The following is a 7,491-nucleotide window of genomic DNA, read 5'->3' on the forward strand; positions in this document are numbered from 1 at the left end:
ACAAGGAGGTGGCGGTGCCCCGGTAGCAAGGGTGGCCTGTGGGTACGGGGGTTCCTTGTCCATCTCAAGTGTTTTTCTCTCTCCATCTGCCCTGTTGTAAATAGTTGTACATAGTTGTAAATAGTTGAACATTTTGATTCTGTTTTCTGCTGCTGTAACTCTTTGTGTACCTGTTTTGTATTAGTTATGTATTTGCTTTGAACTGCTTTTGTTTCCCAGGTCTGTCCTGGGTTCTGTACAGCGGGATGTACTTCTCCGAGGGGGGTTTGTTTATTTGCTTCTGTGTTTTTATGCGTTGTCTGCCGTTGCTTTGTACCTTGTCCTCCCTGTTGGCTGTGCTTGTGTTCCTGACAACTGTTTTTACGTGCTGTAGGACGGTGGCTTTGTCCAATAAAAATCATTTATACCTAACCCTAACCCTAACCCTAACCCTAACCCTAACCCTAACCCTAACCCTAACCCTAACCCTCATCTACAAGGACGTGGGGGACCCGTGCCTCCTTTCCAACTGGCGTCCTATAAACATCAGTAACGTGGACTACCGCATCTGGGCACGGGTCCTCAACAACCGCCTGGCAGCGCAGGCGCACCGCTGGGTGGTGGAAGGCCAGACCTCGGCGGTCCCGGGGCGCCGGATGCGGGACTCCCTGCTGATCCTGAGGCAGCTGTTCACCAGGGCGTGGCGAGGCGAGTGGGGCGGCTGGCTGGTGGCCCTGGACCAGTCGAAGGCCTTCGACCGCGTGCACCGGCCCTACCTGTGGGAGGCGATGCGCCGCAAAGGCGTCCCGGACCGTTTCGTCGGCTGGCTCCAGCTGCTCTATAGAGATGCGCACGTCGTACCCCGCGTGAACGGCTACGAGGGGGCAGAGATCCGGCAGACGCAGGGCCTGCGGCAGGGCTGCCCGCTCAGCCCGCTCCTCTACGTCCTCGCCCTGGACCCGTTCCTGGAGCACGTCCAGCAAGACCGCAGCCTGACGGGGGCGTCGTTCGGAGGAGGAGAGCAGCAGCACAGAGTGTCCTTCATAGCCCACGCGGACGACGCCACCTTCTTCGCGAGGGACGCGGGCGAGCTCGAGATCCTGCGGCGACACGTGGCCCGCTACGCCGGCGCCTCGGGAGCGGCCGTCAACGAGAAGAAGTCCCGGGCGTACCGACTCCTCCGAGGCAGAGGCCACAAGACCATGCGGGTGACGTCGCTCGAGAGGGCGGGAAGCGGGCCCCAGCAGCAGCAGCAGCAGCAACAGAGAGACGAGGAGGAGGAGGCGGCCGAGCACGTGCGGGTCCTGGGCATCTGGTTCGGCCCGGGCGACGGGGCGTGGGAGAAGAACTGGCAGCTGTGGGAGGAGAAGACGCGCTTCCAAGTGGGCCGGTGGCGAGGGTGGCGCCTGTCCGTCTACCAACGGGCGCAGTACGTCAACGTGTACTGCGTCCCGGGGGCGGTCTTTGTCGCCGGCATCTACCCGCCCCCGCAAGCCGTCATCCGTAGAGTCACCGAGGAGACGATGCGCTTCGTCCTGGGCACGCCCTTCTTCCCGCTGGCCCGCGCCGAGCTCTACCGGCCGACGACGGAGGGCGGCCTGGGGCTGAAGGCGCTGCTCCCGTGGCTGACGGCCACCTACGTGGCGGCCAACTTCGGGAGGTGGTGGTTCGAGAAGGAGGAGGCGGCGACAGCAGCAGCAGCAGCAGCACCGACCGCGGCGGCAACGACGACCAGACGCCAGCAGGCCGTGTGGCGGGACTTTGGGGCCGTGTGGAGCAAGACCGCCTGGGGACGCCGATGGTGGGGGGCGGCGGAGGAGGAGCCGGAGGGACAGCAGCAGCAGCAGCCGCCGAGCCGCCTCACGGCCGCCCTCCTCTCCGCTCTGCCGGAAGACCTGATCGAGGCCGCGAAAGTCATCCACGCGTGCCGGATCCAGGCGGCAGAGTGCCGAAGGAGCGGAGAGGGAGAGCAGCGGCAGCAACTGCGACAGCAGTACGTGGACACGCAGCAAAGGCGGGAGCGGGCGCTGCGGCAGCGCCTCTACGACGCGGCCATCGGCGAGGAGCTCCGGCAGGCGTGGCGCCAGCGGCTGCTGAGGGGCAGCGTCCTCTCGAGCTACCGCCTCGACCGGGAGGCGGAGAAGCAGGCGTTCGGCGGCGGGCGCGACGCCGAGATCCCCTTCAGCCTGCGGGAGCTCCGCTGGCGGGCCTACCACCAAGTCCTCCTGGTGGGCGGCACGCAGCCCTGGCTCCCTGGGGAGCGGCAGACGTGTCCCAGCTGCCGGGCAGTGCGGGAGACCGTGCAGCACTACGTCGCCGACTGCCCGACGGCGCAGCGGCTCTGGCGGACGGTGGCGGCCGTCCTCCGGTGGCCGGCCCTCCAGCAGCAGCACTGGGAGACCGTCGTCTCGGGGCTGGAGCCGAGGCAGCAGCAGCAGCAGCAGCAACAGCAGACCAACGCGGCAGAGGCAGCGGCGGAGACGGCAGCAGAGACGGCGGCGGAGACGGCGGCGGAGACGGCGGCAGTGACGGCGACCAGGACGGCGGCAGCGACGGCAGCGGGGCCGGCGGAACCAGCGCGCAGCGGACCGGCGGGCGTGCCCGTGCCGTGGGCCGTGGTGAGGCTCACCAACCTCTATGTGCTGCTCGCCCGGGGGCTGCACAGGGAGCGGGAGGCGCGGGACGCCCGGCGGCGAGCGCCCACCGCCCCGTGGGGGGACTTTGTCCTGCAGAGACTCAGGAACTGTGCGTTGTGGGAAAAGGACAACAGGAGGGACATGGAGCGGTGGAGGCGGCGCTGGCGGTGGCTGAGCCGCTTCCCGAACCCCATCACCTAAGGGACTGTGTTGATGGGCCGCGAACTGTGCAAATCGCCCAGCGGCGGCAGCAGAGACTTGATCAAGCCTGCATTGAACCTGAACAACGGAGGAAGACAAAGACCTGAAGGAGGGGTTCTGAAGTGTTTTTGTAGGGGGGAGGGCAAACAGGACTGGGGACACTTAGGTTTAACCTTTAAAGTAAAGTAAAGTTTTTTACAGTGTAAAGTGTACAGTTGAAAGTCAAGTTGACAGTTAAAAGTGAAAAGTGAAAAGTTAAAAGTTAACAGTTAAAAGTTTAAAGTTTAAAGTTTACAGTTTTACGTTGCATTTGTGGGGGGCCATGTGTATGTTCTGTGGGGGGGACTGGTTTGGTAGTTGCTGTAAATATAAGTTTCTGAATCTGTATTTTTGATGAGTTTTCGGCAATGTAACGCCGTGTATGTACTTTGATTTGTAGAAGGGACTTTCAATAAACTGCCTAAAACTGCCTAAAACTGCCTAACCCTAACCCTAACCCTAACCCTAACCCTAACCCTAACCCTAACCCTAACCCTAACCCTAACTTCCTGTGGGTGTGGCAGCATTTTTTGGGAGCTCCTGTTTGGGCTGCAAAGAAAGTGAGTTTTTGAGGGGGTGGGAGGGGGAGAAAGTTGGGGGGTGACCCCTCCCCAGGTGGGGGAACCCCTGGGGGTTCTGGGGAAGTTAGTTTGGGGTGTGGGAGTGGAAAAGTGGAGGTGCAGGAGGTGGAGGAAAGTTTGCATTGTCCTCCAGCCTGGGGAGCTGAGATGCAGGAGCAGGGGGAAGGGCAGCAGGCTTTGGAAGAGCTGCAGCTGCAGGGCTTTCCTTTGCCTGACCTTGCTGGGGAAAGTGCCATAGAAAAGGAACTTTTGCAGCTCCTGCAGCCCTCTGAGCAGGAGGCAGACTCCATGGAGGTGGGAGAGGTGTCTGGGGGTGCTGTGGCAGAGAGGGGGATGGGTGAGGAGAGGGCAGATAAGCTGTGTGGAGCAGTCCAGGAGGGTGCAGGCAGGGAAGGGGGAGGCAGTTTGGGCTTGCCTCCTTCCCCCCAGGTGTCTTATGTACCTCAGGTGGTCACTCACCCGGGAGAGACTTCTGTAGGGCAGCAGGGGGGTGGGCAGCAAGGGGCTGGGCAGCAGGGGGATGGGCAGCAGGGGGCTGGGCCCCAGCCAGGAGGAGGGCGGCGGCTGCAGCAGCAGCAGCAGCAGCAGCAGCAGCAGCAGCATAGTGGCGATGAGGGCTTCAGGAGGCCAGTGGGGGCAGTTGGCACCAGTGGTTGGAGTCTGCGTGGCGGTCACTCGGTGGAGCGGCACCGGCGTGACCGGCGTGACTGGGACTGGGAGGTGTCTTCCTTCGCCTCCGATAGTAGTCTCTTAAGTGAGAGAGGCAGTTCGGAGATGGAGACGGAGAGGGAGATGCGGGAGGACAGGCAACGGAGGTGGGAGGAGGAAGAACGGGAGCATATGGAGGAAGCACTGGGCATCGCGGGGGTGGAGGCCACAGAGGAGAGCTGGGTGTGGGACGAGCGTCCTTGTCGGACGTTGGAGGAGTGGGCGGAGGATGTGGCGTCGTTTCCTTTCAGTGAAGATGACCTCCTCATTCTCTGGGTGGACTTGGTCCACTGCATTCGGGTGCCGGGTGACCGGGTCAAGCTGCGCAGCCTGGACAAGTTGGGGCAACAGGGGGTTCAGCGGGTCTTGGAGGCGGGGCTGGAGGCCATGGTGGCGGTGCTCAGGGAGCGGTGGTACAATCCCTTGGACCTGGCCTTTCAGGGCAAGGTGGACTTCCTCAGGGCGGCCCGGCGGATGGTGCACTTCCGGCGCTTTAAGCGGCCGCGCACGAAGCCCTTGGCCGCCTTGCAGGAAGAGGGGATGGCCCGGCGGCTGCGTGAGGTGGCGGATTATTGGGAAATGAGAGCAGCGCAGCTGGGGGATAGTGAGGGCACACGGGCGGAGCTCTGGACGTGCTTCCGCTATGAGGACGCTGCATCGCCGCTGACGGCCGCGGCCTTTGCGAGAGGCTTGCGGCTGTTGGTGGGCGGCCTGGAGGAGCGCCGCCGACTTCGACGGCGGTGGCGGGCGATGGATGAGAGCTCGGACTCGCAGCGGGACCGGAGTGTCGGACGGGAGGCGTCGGAGGAGAGCGAGCGACGGGGTCCTTCCGTATCGCCGCGGCGGCCGGCGCGGGGAACGGCGCGGATGGCGGTGACGGGAGCGGGATCGAGGTCGGGAGACGAGCCGGGACGACAACAGGAGCTGCCGGCAGAGCGAGGTCGGGAGCGGAGGAGGAGGACGCCTGTGCCGGAGACGGCGGTGGAGTCGCCCGGGGCGATGCCGGCGATCGTGCAGCCGGTCGTGCCGGACGCTGATGACGCGGCGACGGGGCCGGGCTCGTCCCCGGACTCTGGGCAGAGTCAAAAATGGACAGAGGGAGGGGTGCGGACTTTGGCCCCCCTCCGGGACAATGCTGGGGACGTTGCTGAACTGGCGGCGGGTGGCGGAGACGCTGCTGCTGCTGCTGCTGACGCCCCTCCTGTGGGTGCTGCTGGACTTGAAAGGACTCAGACTCCTGCTGCTGTGAACATTGGGACTGGGGAACGGGCAGAGGAGGCTGTGGACACGAGTGGGCCAGTGAGCGTGCCAGTGGTCGGGCCCCGGGCCACGGAAGGTCCTGGGCCGAGTGGTCCCCGCGCCCCTCCTCAGCCGGAGGGTGGGCGTCTGCGGGCTCCTGCTCCGCCCCGGTCGGAGTCTCTGCCTCGACGGCCGATGCAGCCGATCGGCGGGGAGCGGGTACGGGTGCCGGAGAGTGGCAGAGGCAGGGAGCTAGCCCCGCGGAGCTACGCTTCGGCCCTCGGTGGTGGCAGAGGACCGCGGCCGTCGGGGCGCGCGGCCGGAGGGGCCGCAGGGAGGGAGGAGGCCTGGCAGGAGCAGTTGTGGGAGGACGAGGAATTCCTGCAGCGCTTCTTTGAAGAGCTGCCCCAGGAGCGTGACCCCCGTCAGCGCTTCGTCATCCGCCTGCGCCATAGGCAGGGGGACCGGGCGCAGGGCTTTACGCGGGAATGGGTGGAGCGGGACTTCCTGGAGGGCTACCTCAAGTTTCCACCGCACGGCGTCCTGGCGGTGATCTCGCCCCCGGGGATCCCGGAGATTGACGTCTGCCTGACGGACGACGCCACCTACCGCTACTTCTGGGCCCGGGTTCGGGAGGCGTTCCAGAGGGACCCCGACTTCGCCCGGGACGTGATGCTGATGCCGCTGTTCCGTGGGGAGGCCAAGGTCCTCACGGTCTTCTTCCGGACCACGGTGGTTCCGCAGGAGGACGTGGGGATCTGGCTCGCGCAGCGCTGCACGGTCTTGCGGCCCCCGGAGCGGCGCCTCGACGCCCGTGGGTACTGGACGGGCGAGTTCCGGGCGGTGGTGGCGCTGCGCCGCGACGCCGGTACGGGGCGGCTCCGCCACCTCCCCAAGTACTTTTTTATGGGGGCGGACCGGGGGGTCACGCGCTACAGCGGCCAGCCGCCGGCCTGTTTTCTCTGTGGCGCCTTCGACCACATCCGGCGCCACTGCACCTCGGAACTCTGTTCCAAGTGCGGCGTGCGCGGCCACCGCACCGACGCGTGCGATCGGCCGGTGACGTGCAGCCTCTGCGGGGTTCGCGGACACGCGTACCGCACGTGTCCCGAGTCCGCCCTCAACATCTGGCACCCGGAGGCTTTTGAGCGGGAGCGGAGGAAGGCGGAGGTGGAGGCTCGGCAGCGGGGGCCGCGAGCGGCAGGGACAGCGAGCGGGTGGGAGAGGTCATCCTCCCCGGCCGACACTCGGGGTCGGGCCGCGGAAGAGGCGCCTGCCGCTTCGCGCCCGGGGACAAGCAGCGGAGGTGGAGGTGGCTGTGAGGCGGCGTGGCAGGTGGTGGGCAGCGGCCGGAAGGGTCGCTCGGGTCCCTGTGCCGGAGGAGGAGGAGGAGCGGGTCCGAGCGGGTCGGCGGCGGTGCCGTCCGGCTCCCGCTATGCCGTGCTCCAGGAGACGGAGGGCGAGGGATCCGCAGGGGAGGAGGGGTCCTCCTCTTCCTCGGACGAGGGGAGCGAGGGGCAGAGCGGCGGTGCCGGGGGTGCGGAGGACAGGCTGTCGCCACGACCGCAGCCGCAACGCAGGGCGCGGAAACGGCAGGCGGGCAAGCACCGGGGAGGCCCGGCGTCTCCCGACTCTCCGGACGCGCCTCCGAGTCCGCCGGGTGGCTCTGGCAGGAAGGGGAGTCCCAAGGGGAAGCGGCAGCGCAAGCGGCGCAAGGGGCCGCTGGAGGTCCACAGCGCCCAGCTGCACACGGAGGAGCCGAGGGTGTTGACAGCACGGCCGGAGGTAGGGGGTAGACAGGTGGAGGAGGCGGATCCCGCTGCGGAGGTGGAGATGCAGTCGGAGGAGCAGGGGAGCGGCTGTATCCCGCCCGGTCCGGAGGCGGCGAGGGAGGAGGCCGTCAGGGCGCCGGAGACGGAGGCTCGCGAGCCGCTCCGGTTGTGGATGGCCCCGTCCCCAGAGGGGGCGGCAGCGGAGGGGGATGGGATGGCCACGCCGCAAGCGGGCGACCCGCCGCCTTCACTGCCCCTCGGTGGCGAGGGCCTTCGTAGGGCTACACCTCTGACATCGGAGGGGGTAGAGCAGATGGAGGCCGCAGGCCATGGGTC

This window comes from Tiliqua scincoides, chromosome 9 (genome assembly GCF_035046505.1).
Source record: "Tiliqua scincoides isolate rTilSci1 chromosome 9, rTilSci1.hap2, whole genome shotgun sequence".
NCBI classification, from domain to species: Eukaryota; Metazoa; Chordata; class Lepidosauria; order Squamata; family Scincidae; genus Tiliqua; species Tiliqua scincoides.